General features: G+C 33.5%; 1 protein-coding gene across 11 annotated transcripts in view; it reads left to right on the top strand.

The window, feature by feature from the left end:
- Nucleotides 1-17,834, top strand: part of USP15 (ubiquitin specific peptidase 15) — a 117,094-nt gene that overhangs the window by 79,019 nt on the left and 20,241 nt on the right. Inside the window, exons 9-11 of one of the 11 annotated variants that reach the window (XR_007456703.1) lie at nucleotides 381-480; nucleotides 11,934-12,079; nucleotides 17,714-17,800. The exons of 5 other annotated variants lie outside the window; for them this stretch is intronic. The gene's annotated coding sequence lies outside the window, so the exon portion shown is untranslated. Of the gene's footprint in view, nucleotides 1-380; nucleotides 481-8,078; nucleotides 8,163-8,933; nucleotides 11,718-11,933; nucleotides 12,080-13,688; nucleotides 17,801-17,834 lie in introns of those variants that run through there. 5 more of the 11 variants (XR_007456701.1, XR_007456702.1, XM_049625884.1 and 2 more) reach the window with 5 other exon arrangements.

Here is a 17,834-nt window from a genome sequence, read left to right on the forward strand (position 1 = left end):
AAATTATTTTTCACTCAGTATTATTGTAATAATGGTATTTATCATCTGCTCCATTTCTGAACTGTGTTTAACTCTCCCTACACAAACTGATAGGCAAGGAATATAATAATGAAGAACTCTTTGTGCATATTTAGTCTTCAGAGAGCTCAAAATTCTTGAGATCAGGTTATCCCTGGCCTCAGCCTCCTCAGTAGTTATGATTGTAGGCATATACCACCATGTCCCAGTGGTACAAATAAGTTAGCAAAATAGTTTTCTAATGTCCTAAATCTTTGAGAGAATGTTTAGTTATAAAAGTTTGCATTATTGGAGGTAATTTTAATTAGCATCAGTTGAGTAGATTCAGGAGCACTCCAACCCTTGTCTTTTTCATTGTCAAGGCCTAGGAGGCTCATGATTGGCTTCCTGGAAGAAGCAACTCTTCAGATGGATTTGAAGCAGGGAAGTGATATGGTCTTTTCCACTGGAAGGCAGCATGGCGTAAGATGGTTGTTTTCAAACTCTTTACTTGGAAGTAATAGGGCTCCTTACTGTAGGAAGTCATTGAAAAAAAAATAATCGAGGGTCTGTTCTGTCATATAGTGTAAAATCAGTTGTGATTCCAAGCATTTTTAAAGTCAACTTTTTTATCATTATTATTATTATTATCTGTTGGATTAGGAAAAAATCTATTCAATAAATTCAGAAGAATGTTAAATAGAAAGCTTAAAGTTTATTTTTCAAATAAACAGAATGAGTAATACACAGAAATAACATTTTTTTAAGAAACTAAAATCCTATAATACCGTGAAACAGTGGAAAAGATATTACTGAAGGTATTATTTTTGTGTTGTAGTACTTTATAGCTTTGCATATGATGAAGTATAATGCTGTTCTTCTCTCACCCTGAGACATTCTTTTTGCATTAATTGGAACACCAATTCTTAGAAGCCTGGTTTAACATGAAGCTAATTTTGTTTAGCCAAATTTATAGTTAAATAAATGAAATGGTTTTCATCAAAAAAAGAATCATTTAACCCCTGAGACATAAGAATTTAAAAAAAAAACAGTTGAGGGGCGCCTGGGTGGCTCAGTCGGTTGGGTGGCCGACTTCGGCTCAGGTCATGATCTCGCGGTCTGTGAGTTCGAGCCCCGCGTCGGGCTCTGTGCTGACAGCTCAGAGCCTAGAGCCTGTTTCAGATTCTGTGTCTCCCTCTCGCTGACCCTCCCCTGTTCATGCTCTGTCTCTCTCTGTCTCAAAAATAAATAAAACGTTAAAAAAATTTTTTTTTTTAAAAACAGTTGAGGATCTTGAGGAAATGACTTCTTCTAATAAACAGAGAATATAGCTAAAAATTCAAATATTTCTTCATAGGGCAGATTTTTTAAAAATGATAAATGGCATACAATATTATGTTAGTTTCATGTGTACTACATAATGATTTGATATTTGTATATGTTACAAAATAATCGTCTGTCACCATGCAAAGTTATTACAAAATTATTAACTGTATTCCCTATGCTGTACTTGACGTATCTAATACAGGAAATTAAAATCAGTTATTTGAGTTCCTCCCATATTATGTGCCAAAAATTACATGGCACTATCATCAAAAATATGTTGAATCATCTATCAAATGGCAGCTCACTTGGGTCTTCTTTCCATTTTGATGTAAAATGGAAATGACCTTACTTATATTAGAACCATTCACTTTCTCAACACAGATACCAATGTTTTTACTTTTCTCTTTGTTTGAGCTAGGGTAAGAGAGAAGTCACCCCTTCTTTCAGAAAGAGAAAGGAGGATGCACCCGGGTGGCTCAGTCAGTTAAGTGTCTGACTCTTGATTTCAGTTCGGGTCATGATGTCACAGTTCGTGAGTTTGAGTTCCCGCTGTTAGCACAGAGTCTGCTTGGAATTCTTTCGCTCAGCCCCTCCCCTGTTTGCACGTTCTCTCTCTCAGAATAAATAAACTTAAAAAATAAATAAACTTGGAAAAAAAAAAAGAGAAGGGGGTGGAAAAGGAAAACCTGATTTGTCAGGCATTTTATTTGGGGGAAGAATATATATAGCATAGTTCTGTAAGAATATAGTTTTCATGACTGGGGGAGAAATGGTATCTTTAAAAGAATGACTTGAACCTGTGTAACTTGGCTCATAGTGATTTTTTTGTCATGAAAACATGCCTTCTTAAAATTTTAAAAAATTTTTTTTTAGTTTTTAATTTACATCCGAGTTAGCTAGCAACAATGATTGCGGGAGTAGATTCCTTAAGAAAAGATGCCTTTCTTAAAATCAGATACTGAAGCAATCTGCTTATTTGTCTGCTCTTCACATTTTCTGAATGAAAATACAAATCTCTCTAGGATTAATGCTTCAACTTCTGAATTAATATAGACTTAAATGTTTTATCTGCCCCTAATTCTATAATAGGAAATGACATTAAGTATAGATTGTGGAGAAATAGAGGGATGATTTCAAGGAGTTGTAAATAATTACACCTGATTCTAATACAGAATTGTTTCTACATTATTCTGGCTATAAAAAGATCAACACCAATTTACATATACTCACTAGGAAGGATTACTTACAGTGATCACACCTTGTAGCAGTGGTTAATACAATCAGACTAAAATATCTTGTATTGATTTTTTTTTTTTTTTTAATTTTTAAGTAAGCTCTATACCCAACATGGGGCTCAAGCTCACAATCCCAGTTTCAAGGTCCACATGCTCCATGGAGTGAGCCAGCCAGGTGCCCTTCTTGTAATGATTTTAATAGTTGTTGTAAGGATATTTATTTGTAGGGGCACCTGGGTGGCTCAGTCAGTTAAGCATCCAATTCTTGATTTTGGCTCAGGTGATGGTCTCAGTTTGTGAAATCGAGCCCCTGTTCCAGGCTATGTCCTGACAGCACAGAGCCTACTTGGGAGTCTCTGTCTCATCTCTCTGATCCTAATCCGCTCATGCTCGTGCTCTCTTTCTCTCGAAATAAACTAAAAAAAAAAAAAAAAAAAAGGTATTTATGGGGTGCCTGGGTGGCTCAGTTGAGCGTCTAACTCTTGATTTTGGCTCAGGTCATGATCTCTCAGTTCATGAGTTTGAGACCCACATCAGGCTTCATGCTGACAGCACGGAGCCTGCTTGAGATTCTCTCTCTCTTTCTCTCTCTGCCCCTCCTGCTCGCTCACTCACTCTCTCAAAAATAAACATTTTTTTAAAAAGGATGTTTATTTGTAATCAAAGGAAAATGTAAGAAATGTCAATCTATAATTTATAACAATAACTACAACTTTCCTCCCTTCTAAAAATAAAAACCAAAAAAAAAAAAACAAAGTGGAAGTGGTTCCAGATTTACTTCTATCACCTAAAAATCAAACAGTTGATTTTCTTGATGGCAGAATGTTTTCTAAGATCTATTTCCTCCTTTATTAAATATACACTAATATTCAACACTTTATAGTTGGAAGATTCTAAAATGTGTCAGGCTTATAGTCTAAATTCTAAATTGCTATTATGGAATAGTGTCACTAGAAAATATAGGATATTGGACTGATAGAGCCTTAAGAAAAGGAAAGGCACACTAGATCCCCTCTAAATCCCTCTTAAGGGCTTGTTTTGTTATCTTTTGTCTATTTGTTTTAATGTATACATATAAACTGGTCAACTGAAGCTGTGCTATATTTATTACTAAAACCTCCCTAATCTTCTGGACTCTTTTTCTTTTTAATGTCCTTTATCTTAAAATCACCTTTCTATTTTAGTTTTTGCGTAGAAATAGTTTGTGAGTATGCTTATTGCTCATGAACCACTTCATTAGTCACTTTACAAATAATTGCTTAGTTACATATTCCTTTAGTAGTGTATACATATATGGAAACCAGTTGCTAAGTAATATCAATAAATTCTTAACAGTGATTTGTAAACTATGCTATATGGGGCAGGGAGAGGGTCAGTGAGTTGGTTACTGAAAACCATTACTTAATAATAATATTTGAAATAAATTACTCATTTCCCTAAACTCATATTAAAAATTAACAGCCCAGTAAAGAACCTGCAGCCTCTGAAAACAGTACCCTTCTTTGCAGAGTGCAGGTTTTTATATCATTGTCACTTTCTTAATTTCCTCTTCACAGAGGTCTGTCAGGGCATAAGGTATCCTTATTTCACTGATGAAAAAATTGAGGCAAGGAAAATTTAAGTGATTTGTCTAGAACAACTTAGTAAGTGAGTTAAAACTCAGTTGTTATTCCAAACATTCTGAGATAATGTATCTGTCAAAATTATACTAATCAACTTGTAAGAAATGCATAAAAATACTTAATTGTGGTCAGGTATACATAACATAAAATTTACTATTTTAATCATTTTAATGTACAGTTCAGTGGCCTTAAGTATACATATTGTACAGCCATTAAAAATGTTTTTTATCTAGGCCAAGTATATGGTCCCCTTAATACAAGATGGTCCCCCAAAAGTAGTGTTACTTTTGTACAGATCAAAATAGTTTTGTAGGAGATTATATACACATTTACTCATTTGATAGAGTGTTCAGAACATTTTAAAAACTCCTTTTGGAATTGCTTTCCTTTTTCTTAATATCATTGATATTTCTCTTCTTTGATGATGAAGTTGATTTTCAAAAACCTGAAGTTTTTCAGAACATTATCTTCAGAATATTGTAGGTGATGAAGCTGGGTAATTCTTTTTAATCAAATATACTTATGAATTCATCCATTCATTTACTCAGCACATATTTATTGAGGGCCTACTAAGTTCCTTTCGTAGGGACTAATTGTAACATTGTGAACAAAACTGTATTTGTTTCCATGGAGCATAGTCTAGTAGAGAAGATAAACATTAAATAAATCATGAATTCTGATAAGCAGCATGAAGAAGAAAAATGGGGTGCTCTGAGAAAATAACAAGAACTTGGAGAATACCTGCTTGATCTGGGTGTCATACTGTCCATAAGTAACATTTGAGTTATGACCAAAGAACTCATGAATTAGGTGTGAATTAGGTGAGAGTTGAAGTTAGATGGAGAGCAGTAACGTGTGCAAAGCCTCTAGGACAGGCAAGTTTGAGGAGCCAAAAGATGAGTAGTAACCTGTGGAATAATATTTGAACGGGAGTGGTATAAAATGAGTCTGAAGAAGTAGGCAAAGCCAGATCATGTAGGGGGAATTTGGATTTTAATGTATTATGAAAGCATTAAAGATTCTTAGGCTACCGTAATTTCATCTGATTTATTGCAGTTATCTCCTAGCTGATTTATCTGCTTACATTCTTCATCCCCATGACCTTTTCTCAAAAGAGCAGCCAAAGCTATCCTGTTCAAACCTAAGGCATTTCCATTACTCCTTGTCTGTAATACTAAATGCTTTCGTATTTCACTCAACCAAGGTGAAGTTCTTAAAACAGGTACAAGGCGCTGTATGATATTGGCTGCATGCTATCTTATTTCCTTCCACTTTCTTCCATGTTCCCTTTTCTCCATCCTTATTAGCCCTAGTCTTGTGATGCCAAGAATGTTCATGCCTCAGGATCTCTGAACTTAGAATTTCCTAGCCCTGGAATTTCTTCCTCCAGATACTTATGTCCTTGTTCTCTCTCTTCCTTAGGTCTCTTATTATCAGTCAGAACCTTCACACTCACTTTATATGCAGTAGTAACCACCCTCTCACATTCCATACATCAGCCATGACCACCTCATATGCTCTCTACATATTTGGGTTTTTTGTCTGTCTGCCTTTGCCTACTTCACACACACACACACACACACACACACACACACACACTCCATGAGCTCAGGGCCTTTGTTTTAGTCACTGCTATAGCCCCAAATATCTGTCTACCTCCTCCTACCTCTCTCTCACATACATCCTCCATGAACACAGGAGTCACTGCTGTACTTCTGTTACCTAGAACAATGTTTGATATGTAGAAGGAACTCGAGTTAATGAAAAGTGAAGAAAGTCACATTTGTCTCTAGGTACTGGCTTGTGCATCATAATTATAGCCATTTAACGAAATTGGAGTGATGGGAGGAGGGGCACAGTAGCAGGAGCAAATTTCGGGTAGGGAGAAGAATATGAGTTAATTTTTTTAGGCATATTCAGTTTGTGACAACCATGAAACATCCCAAGTTAGATACATTATAGGCAGATAGATATTCTAACAAGGAATACAGACCAGAGGCTTAGGTTAGCAATGGAAATATGGCTGCTTGTAGATGATATTTAATATCAGGTATAGTTGCATCTAAATGAGGGCATCTATGAAAAAGAGGTCCCAAGACTAAGCTTTAAAATGTAACATTTGAGTGGAGTAAAAACACTGCTGTTGCCAACAGGAGAAAAGAAGATTGTTTATAAGTAGTTTCTAGATTTTGTGTTGACTTTCATTATCCTAAAAATATGAGACCAGTTTATTTGCTAAGAATGAAAGAGTAAGATTGCTTGGCAGTATTGAAATCTCATTTCAGTCTGGAGATCAATTTAGAACGGTGTGGGTTTATTCACTTGAAATTTTCGCTAGCAGTATTTAGCTACATGGTGCATACAGTAGATGACTGGGTTCATATAGTAAGTAACTGGGTTTATCTAGGGTTGGAGAGAGAAAGGGCAAAGGAATTAAGAGCAGCTAAACTAGTTGTCTTGTTTTTATCGGGGTAATTTATTTAGCTAATCCAACAAACATCCACTGAGTCTCTGGGTACCAAACAGTATTCTAGCCATTAGTAATAGAATTGAAAAAGACTGCCTGTGCTCTTAGAAGTTCTTGGTGTTGTGAATGAAATAGACGTATAAATAAATAAGACACAGTATGTGATATGATAGAAAGCATGATCAGCCAAATGTTACAGAAGCAAAGAAAAATGAGCCCCTGGGAAATAAGTGAGGCTTCACCAAGGAGGTGACTTTTGAGTCAGGCCTTGATTTTATTTGATAAAGTACACTATTCATAATGACTTCCCTTTTATTCATCTGGTCATAAAAATAACACTGAATTACCAAAGGTACAAATACAACATTACAGCTCATGCTTGTTCCCATAATTTTCTACCACAAAAATCCCTACATTAGAAATCTATTTTACCATACCATGGGGTGCCTGAGTGACTCATTCAGTTAGCGTCTGACTTGAGCTCGGGTTAGGATCTCACAGTTCATGGGTTTGAGCCCCATGTTGGCCTCTGTGCTGACAGCTCAGAGCCTGGGGCCTGCTTCAGATTCTGTATCTCCCTGCCCCCCCCCCCCCCCGCTCTGTGCCTCCCCTTCTCGCACTGTCTCAAAAATAAACATTAAAAAAATGAAAACAAATCTGTGTTACCATACAAAAAAGCTCATTGAGTATACACACATGAAACACATATTGGCACCCACTGTATGCTAGATATTAATGCTTTTTCATATGTGTGCCAGCTCTAACGAAAAGTACCTAAAATATTTTGAGCAATGACAGTATCAAGAAAACATACAGCCTTCTAAAGTGATTACATCAAAGATGATGTTCATTTGAACTTGAAGGGTTTACCAGAAAATCACTGCTTTATAACCATGTCGTGTATAATTAAAAATTGAAAGTCTGTCTCTGGCTTTCATTTAGAGAGATGTTGCTTTGAAAATAAACTGAATCACTGACACACATGCACTAATCTATATACACACGTATGTTCTATATGTATATATGAATGTAAATTTATATCTATTTATATATGTAAATATAAATATATATATATAGTTGTTGTTACAGATTTGGTATGTAATTAAAGTATTATGAATGATTCTTCGGTAATTGCCCAGGACCTAATTATTATATACTTTGACAAGAAAAAGTTTTCAATAACTTTTTAAAAGAAATTATAAATTTTTAACCAAAATGTTACTAATTGTTTATAAGGAAATTCTTAATAGTAAGCTAGAACATTTTAAGATTCCTCTTATTCTCATTGTACCATACCTGAAGTGTCTGTGTCATCATGATTATACCACCATCTTCCTGGGACCTTTGCTATCTTCCCTGAGACTTGTTCCATTAATCATCATATCTTTGTTATGTACCTTTTACCTCACATTTTCACTGTGTTCCTTTCAGCATATATATATCGTCAAGTCTTTTTTCTTCTTCTTCTAAGTGAGGAGTGAAGAGGACTCTTAACCTTGAAAACTGAAAATAATGGTTTGTACTTTCTTCCTACTTTCTCATCTTCCATTCAGTAGTCCTCTGCAGCATAGCATAGTAGTTACAAGCATAGGTTTTGGAACCTGACTGCTTGGATTCAAAACCTAGTTCTGCCACTTGGTTGTGTGAAATAAGAAACTTTTTAGTTTCTTCATCTGTTAAATGAAGATAAATTGTTTAACAAGTGCTTGGTACCTGGTAAACAATATGCAGTTATCAACTATTGTTATGTCATCGCTGTGACCATCATACCACCCCCAAAAAATTGCTTTTGATAAAGTCATTCTTGACCTTCTGTTTGCAGGGTTGTTTGTAGCCTCTTTACCTTTGAGATGTCACTCTTTACCTTTGAGATGTTGACATCCACTTTAACTGACAAATCTCAAATCTGTCTCTACTATAATTCTCCCTCCTGAGTTTCCTTCCAGTATATAACAATTAGATGGACATTTCTGCCTAGATAATATTACACTTAAACTAACCTTGGCTACTAAGACCAAACACTCTCCCAAGAAACCTGATCCTTTTATCTCATACTCCCCTAGTTGCAACTGTCCACCCACTAACCCAAGTCAAAAACTTGAGACTCTCCCCAGATCCTGTTCATTTCACTACCTCTTAGCATCACTTCCATCCATCTTCTCTTCTACTGTCAGTACAATATTTGAGTACTTGAGCATCTTTTATGTGACCTGTTGAAATATATCTCTAACTCCTATCTTTATTCCTTCATTTATCCTCTTCCTCTCCATTTAGTGCATTGCTTCCAGAGTCGTCGTTTTAAAATGCAAATATAATTATTTACCTCTTTGCTTAAAACTTGCTTCTCATCACCTAAAGGATAAAACCCAAATGGGGCTTTTCCTACCTCTTAAGCCAAAACTAAAGGTTCTTGGAATTTGTTATGTATCAAACTTGTTTGTGTATACTCCTTCCTTTTCCCTCGTTGCCTTTCCCACATCTCTATCTCTCCTCCCTTTTCTCTCTTTCTTCTGGATAAATACCTATTACACAGTGAGAGTCATGAAAGTAGAGACTGTCTTTGGTTTTCTTTTATATCCCCAATGTTTAGCATAATGCCAGATAATGATTAGAACAGTATTTCTCAGAGTCTGTCTATGGATGAGACAGTATGGTTGACAAATAAGCATAGAAATTAAGTATAAGTGATCTAAAACTTTTCTAGCAACTTGGTCAAGGTATTTTATATCTATTAAATCTCATAATAGAAGATGAGGCTTTGTTTTTTTGTATGTCATTTTTTATTTCATTTTTCTAGTGGTTCATTTTTACTGTACTTTATAAAAGTCTCAGTCTATGATGATTTGGAAATTGTTAAGAAATTAGTTCTTTCACATAAACAGAGAAATACTGCATTAGAAAATTTACCAGAAATGTTTAGAACTTCACCTGGACCAGATTAATGATCTTTCTGGAGCTGTCTAACTCCAAAAGAGCACATTAATTTTAAAAAGAATAATAGCACATTTTATATATATTTACTTCTTGCAACCGAGTAAGTCAGAAACCCAGCTATATATAAAGTTCAAGAAATAATACAGTGTTAGGTTCCACCGGTGTAACCAGTCTGATGGCACTTGCGTCGGGCTGCTATGTTAACCCCAGCCTGGCAGACCCCAGTCCCACGCAACTAGTTCCGTGAATGCACAGTGAATGATAGGAAAAAATCCTTTTGGAACATTATTTTTATATTACTAGAAACTCTTCAAATAATAATCTTCTGTTCCTAATAAATATCTGTTGAGTGATTATTTAGATAAATTTAAAGTTCTTTTGGATTATGAAAATAATCAGAAACCCTTCATAGTTCATGCTATTACATGGTCCTTAAACTTCTTTTTCAACTCAGCTGAAGTATTTATTGTCAGTTTGGGGTCTAGTGTAATGAAATAATGAAGAGAAGTACATGACTTGGTGATTTTCCTTAAAGAATGTAAAAATTCAGTTAAACTTTGTGAAAAATTTCTGCTATCCTTTCATGTATGCCTTCACAGGGAAACTAAAAGATCAGTGAATCAGAAATTTGTGATACTTATTTTTTCAAAAATGTTTCTATACTGAATATTATGTGCAAGGCACTGAACCACACACAAAATTATGAAGAACCATTGCTTTTTCTAAAGTCCTTCATCTTGCTTGCCTAAAATAGTGGCATTCATTTCATTGTGAGCCAGTTTTGAATTATTAACAGTGTAGAGCAGATAATAATACTAAATATTACAATTGAATTCATATGCTTTAGTTCTTTAAAATAAATACAATTTATACTAAAGTTTATTAATATTATTAGAACCATTTGATTTTAGCTTGCTTCCTATAAATAATATTAAACATAAAATCACTCATTAAATAGCCTCTTACCAAAAAAAAATTTTTTTCTAGACAATTGATGCTATAGCTGAGTAGTTTGAAAACCTCACTAAAATACATCTGCCTGAAACTTGCAGTATTGTTGTTGGTATAATCATCTCAGAAGCTTTCAAATTTACTTATATTAAAAATAGATCTTCCATCTAGTTTCTGCTGATAGCTTTTAGTATGAAAATTAATGTCTTTACATAATCATGGCTTTTTTAACATTGAAATCTCTAGTTATAAGCTTTACTTACTGCCAGTAACAGGGTAGACCTTTTCACAAACTTAGAATTCTCCTTCCTCAATTTTATAGATTAGAGAAAAAAATAACACTATTTCTTTGTTAGCCCACAAAATGTTCCCCATTAGTTCTCCTATTTCCCAGAGCTTTCATAATAATTCTTTATTGAATTTAAGTATTGTATGAAGAAGAAATTTCATAGAATTTGAAAGAAAGGGTGACAGCAGGAACTTAAATTTAATTTATGTCTTAAGCATAGTGACCAGGTTAATAACATACATTACATTGTTAGAACATTATCTTTGTCCAATTCAAAAATGCAGCCTTTGAAACTATTTTATGTAAAGTTCCAATATTTTAAGTTGAGTGTATGTCAGTTCTCTCTTCTCTGACTAGTTGGGAGAGGGAAAAACAGAAGTTTTGGTTTTTTGGGGTTTTTTTAAATAAATAAATTTATTCCCACTTATATTTTACTTACCTGAATTTATTTTTTAAAGAAAGCTTGGAGGGAGATTGGAAATGAAAAGCAAAATAGAATGATTGTATATGCTTTCCCAAAATATGTGGAGAAGCTTCAGAATTGATCTCTCAAATGTAACGAGATTGGCCTTTCCTAAGGGAAAAAGTAACGAAGAATAAAATATCAGGTGTCTTAAAAATACTTCATTTTTAAAATTTACTTGATGAAGGGGCAGGCTTATATTTATACTTCTTCATTGTAAAAATCTACATCATACTTTCCTTTCTCATCCACTGTTTCATTACAGAACTAGAGCCAATGTCCCAGTATTTACAGAAATGCTTCAGAATTCAGACCTTTTTAGAATGTCTATACTGTTGTCATGACAAAGTGAAAAACGATAGCATGGCAAATCTGAAAATTCTTTATCCATCTAATATTAAAATCCAGGAAAAAAATATTGGATTATTCTAAGGTCACTTCAGGTGTAATTTTTTAAATTATAAGAAAAGAATATGGTTTCCTCATTTTAGATTGGGTTTTTATTTTTAGTATTGGTTAGTTTGAAGGTATAGCTACTTTTTTTTTAAAGGGTGTGAGTGGCATTACATTTTGATCAGTTACAGAATGAGTTACACAACTCAGAGCTTTAGGTAACCAAAAATTAAGTTTGTTTTCTTTCCTGTTCTAGTTACCGGTTTACTAAAATAGTGAGCATACATGATCACTTGAAAATTGGGCTTCTGGAGCACCTGAACAGAAAGGGAGTGGTTCATATTCAGCATTACAAAAGACAACTTTCTCTTTTTGAAGGGGATTACTTTGGCTATTTTCCAGGTACTGGGGAAATTCCAGATTCATTACAAGTTATTGGGATGGCTATTAATTATTCATTTCCTAAAATATGTTGATTACAGACTTGAGATTTGGTTATATAGTAGAACTTTATTTCACTTCATCAATTAAAAAATGATATAGAAATTTATAGTGAAATACAAAATTGAGACTCTTATGAGTCATTAATTTTTTCCAGAAAACTCTAGAAACATCAGTCTTATTGATCAGAACATATTTAACGGAAGAACTTTTTGAAAATAATGTAAGAGCAATAGGATTTGTGCATGTGTGTATAAGGAAAACTTATGTACAGAGCATTGTAGCCTTTCCAGCTAATTAAATAATGAAAGAAAATCATAACCTCACATAATATTCCAATTTTAGATGTATGGAAATTTGTAACCAGAGAGTTTTTCATAGAGAATTATTACTTTATAAAATAGTTGAATGGTATATGCATTCTTTTTAAAAATAGTTCTTCATGGTGGCAGTGGTTAAAGTTCTATATACATTGAACCATATGGCAGAATGTCCACTGGTTGAGACAATCGATTATTTAGAAGAACTCTCTTCAGAATTTTTATACCTCATTCTAGGTTGAAGATTTAGTGAGGAGTCTTGATAAAAATATATTTCCAAATACTCTTCCTTCACATGTCTTTGACTTACATGGATTTATCCTGATAGCTTGGGGCATTCACAGTAGCTGTTTTTCTTCATAAGAAAAGCCTGCCTAGGCATTACTGGGACTTTTGTTTTTGAACTTACAGAACTTTTAGATACGTTATAGTTATATACCAGGGTGTAATTCAGTTCTCTTTAGTCTAGTGTTTTCCCACTGTTCTCAGTTTCTGTAAGGACAGCTTCCAGTCTTTCTGTCATACAAGTTTTCATTCATTCAACACACCTTTATTAAGGTATGTGTCAGGCATTGTGCTGTAGACCCTGAGGTACAAAGGTGAAATAGACATGGAGGCTGCTTTCAAAATAAGCACAGTGTAAGTGAGTTCAAGGTATAGAGTTTGCTCAGAAGAAGTAATATTAGTTCTTCCTTGAGGTGCTGAGCAAGATAAAATGTTGTAAGAGATACTGACATGAGTGTTAAAGAATAGGAATTTCTTACAGGGGAAGAACATTCTAAGAAAGGGAGGAAGAAGTACATGGCTAAGGTTCAATCTTAATACATTAAACTAAGGACTAATATGTCTTAAGACTCCTAATTCAAATTCACATTCAAGAATACTCTTATTACTTGGGGTTTCTATTTTAAATGCATATGTAAGCACAGGTAGAGAACCACAGAGCCACTTTCAGGAACAGATACTTAGTAGTCATGTCTGCTCACAAAATGACTGGCTTGCACATACCCAGGCATTCTCATTCCTCATGGATAAACCAATTTTTCATACTAACTTATGTCCTGACCTTCCAGTTAACCAACTGGTTGTTTTATCACAAAGACTAATTTAAATTAATGAATACCAAAACTCTTTAACATCTACTAAATGTGAAATTTAGTTTTTTAACTAAAGCAATTTTGCTTGTTCATTACTGTAAGTTTTTACTTACTCCTTTTTACATTAAGAATTGAGACTACTGGTACAGAATCCTTCTCTTCATTCTGTTTATTGCTTTATTTTTAAGATAGTGTTTGATAAAATTCTACCAATTGTAAAAACCACTGTAGGCACCATTTGATATAAGTAAAATGTGGCTTAAGATCTGTGTTTTATTATGAGTCACATCACTTCATACTTGAACTTCAGTTTTTTTGGTGGTGAGTTGTAAGAGGTAGCTCTCCTTGAAATACTGAAGTGTTGGTATCTGTCAATGTCAGGTAGTTGAAATCTGAATTAACAAAGGTGAAGCTCAAAATGGCATATGACTGGTAGAACATCACAAAACTCATAAGTAGCCATAAAATAACATACTAATACTATTTATGTAATCCCTTTTGTTTTTACAATAGATTTATATCTGTATTCCAGGTTTTGCTAGGAGAAACCGTTTATGTTAGGAAAGGATGAGTTCTGTTCTGTTCTGCAGTTCAAGAATCATTGAGAGTGAGAAATATATCCACATAGGTGCATAAAACGTGTGATTTCAGGTCCATATTATGTCACTCAATAAAGTATCTTACATGTTAAAAGGAGAAATTCCCTTTGTCTGTATATGTCTTAAGAAAGGAATTATTTTGGGACAGTCCCAATCAGATGGAAAAGTGATACTTGTTATAGCAGAGGAATCTTTGAGAGAGATGCTTCAGAACTATGGTTATTGTTGTTTTTATTATTGAACTAACCAAAATCTTTATTCTTTAAAACACTGTATTTAATGGCAACTAGTCCAAATGTCCAGTTTTCTTGTATTTGTCAAAGATGTTCATTCTTCTAAGATAGCCCCATGTTAAAAGATAGAATGAATTGTATAAATTATAACTCAAACTGCAGTATGACCAATATTAAGAAACTACCTTATTACTTCTGCCACGGTGATGGCATTGAATACTGACAACACTTGAGGCATGGAAATACTTTAGTTGTTTGACCTGTATTCTAATTATACCTTGAAATTTATACCAAAAATTAAAAGAGAACTTTTAGTATTTTAGGTGGTCTTTATACTACTCCAAGAATATAATGATTCCCAGAATAATAATTTCAAGGTGAGGGAGAAAAGTATTGTATTTTACAATATGAGAAAGAAAAGTCTGACATCAGTTTCAGTTTTTAAACTACTATGATATGTGCATTAGTAGAACACTTAAACTGTCTATTGAATTTCTGTATTTATATATGTTTGTATAAATTTTTAGAAAAATGTAGCTTGTGAGTTTCTTAACACAGTATGTTCTGGTGTACATCTGAAACTAATGTAACATTGTGTGTCAACTATACTTAAATTTTTTAAAAATTATGTTTAACAAATAGAATGCTTTTTTTTAATTTAAACATAAGGGTTACCTCAAAATATATTGGTTATGATATCTTGATAAGTAATACAAGCACTTATTAAAACTGTGTTTTGTTTTTAGTTTGTTAATGTTCAATTATAGTCATCTTCAAAATGGCTTGTGTCACTTTGAAAACAATCATTGGTCTCTGTATCAACGACTTTAAAAAAAAATCCAAGCAGAGACCCACTACAAAGTAGATAGTGAATTGAATGAAAGTTAAAAGGATGGGAAAGTTTTTTGGTGTTTGCTTGTTTGTATGTTTCAGTTTATTTATTTTACATAATCTCTACTGTGGGGCTCAGGCTCACAACCCTGAGATCAAGAGTCACACAAAAGCATGGGCAAGTTTTTAATAGGTGCTGTCCTTCTTTTGGTTTATATAATTTAAACCAAGTGATTTAAACCATTAAATCAGGTAGAAGTGCTTGATGAAGTTTTTGAGATTATCCATTACCAGCTAATATATTTTTGCCTCCCTAAGTAATAATTCATTCAAGAAAAATTTGCTCTGTGCCAAACATTGAAGGAAAAGATTTAAAAAGCCAAAAGGATAAAAACATTTGTATATATAGGCAAAAACATGTTTTGTTAAACGTGTGTTTATTGTACACATACTGAGTGCTGGAGATATACATATAATTGATATTATGGTTCCTGCTCTCATGAAGGTCACAGTCCATTTGGCAAGACAGATAAACTAAAATTAAAGTTACAGTATATTAGGAGATAAGTGGTGTAGTACAAGTGAGCATTATGCAATATGGAAACATACCAAAGGAAACATTAGAAGGAAATCTAGGAATACTTCCCAGACAGGATACCTGAATCTTGATGGTTTAGTAGAAGTTAATAGAACAAAGAAGGTATATTTCACATAAATGGGATGGATTGATGTTGCAAATTTAAGAGTGAGAGAATACATGGAGGTCAATGAACCTCAAGTAATTAAGTGAGGCTAGGATAGAGTCACATAAAGGTATTAGCAAGATAAGAGGCCACATAGGTGAGCAAAAGACAGACTCTTCTCAAAAATTGAGATTTCAATCTGAAATTGCCATTATTTTTAGCATGAAAGTGATACACATTTTAGAAAAATCACTCCGGATGCTACTGGAAAGCTACAGATTTTAAATTATATTTGGAAGTTCTTTGCAAGATAAGGATACATAGAATTAAGTGAAAACAAAGTTCAAAAATTATTCACATCTGTACAACTTGGTTCTTAGTTTGGTAAAACCATAAATTAGGTTCTTTGTATAATTGTGTTACATTAGTAGAATATCATATTCTTAGTATAACCCTGAACTGATCAAATACAAGGATTTGAAAGCTGATAATTGTTGGAAATGCTGTCTGACTTCCCCTTTGCCTCATTGACTATATAGTGTTCATCCTGTTTGTATTAAATCAGATGATACTACTAAGTGGTGGCATTTAGTGTAGCCATGGTGTATTCTGCGTTGCCTGACCCTACCTCTAGTGCTGGGTTTATAGTTAAAAGAACATATAATGCAAAAGGAAAAGAGAATGAATCTCAAAAGCTGTGTAAGATTTTGAGAGGTTGACATGTAAAAGGAGTTCAGAAGTTGGAAAGTATCCTTTCCTGAATCGCCTCCTACACTGTAATCTACCTTTATCTTCCTCTTGCTCACATAAAATTTGATATCTGCTGAAAATGGCTTGTAAATGACACTAAGGTCTATATAGTCCACTCTAAACATTTTTATTTGCTTTCATTGCCTAAGAATTAATTATATAATACAAATTCCATGATATTATAAACAATTTCCCTTTTGCCTTATTATAGGTACTAGACTACCAATTTGAGCAGTATTATTTTTATTACATTGAAAATACCAAAATAGATGTTATGGTTACTTAAGTAAACCTAAATTAATTCATAATTGAAACCACAAAACAGAACATCATAATTTATTTCAAAAAATCAAATATGCTTAATTTTGAAGTTTTAGTCAAACAGTACATGGTATATAGACATAGTTTATGGCATGCCAGTTATTGGCATGAACCCAGCAGGTTGAACTTTTCATAGCTACCAAGACTGTTTAATCCCAGACTATTAACCTAAATGAGTGGTAAGCAAGCTGTGAAAAACTTTGACTCCCAAGACAAATGTCTTCCTGCAGTAAAAATAAAGAAAAGTATATGTCAGTCATTACATATTCTATTTAATGACTCTAGACATCTAATTCATAAAGTAATATTGGATTCTTAATAAAGAATAATAACACTGGGTTCAAATTATATGGTATTATCAACTTAAAATTATTCTATCTTGAGATAAAGTGTTACGGAAAAACTGTACTTCTGTCATCTATTTTATTTTAACTCCTAAATTATTTCATTCTGAATAGAAAGGAGATGGAGAATTAACTAATTCATAGTTTTAATCTTGCCAAAAAGGAAAATTGAATTGTCATGATACTGAAGAACTGGAGGAAGTAAGAACACACTTAGCCAGAGTTCACATAACAAAAGTTAAGTTTCCTCAGGCTCAGCGAATCTGTACTGTCCCTTCTAAAATTGGTTGACCAAATGGAAAATGTAAAGGCTGCTCTTTCATAAGGAATTGACAATGGAAGCAATAAATACCTCTTTAAAGTTAATTTCTTGCTTGCACTCTATCTCAGTTTTTACCTACTCAGGCTAATTTGCAGGTGCCTGGGATGAGTAGACAAACCATAATTTCTACCAATCAAGTAAAAGAAGGAAAGAAAACTCTGAGCTTCTCTCCCAGTTAACAGGTAGTTTGCTGTGGTTAAAATTAATGCAGATTTT

The sequence above is a fragment of the Panthera uncia genome, chromosome B4, assembly GCF_023721935.1.
Source record: "Panthera uncia isolate 11264 chromosome B4, Puncia_PCG_1.0, whole genome shotgun sequence".
Classification (NCBI taxonomy): domain Eukaryota; kingdom Metazoa; phylum Chordata; class Mammalia; order Carnivora; family Felidae; genus Panthera; species Panthera uncia.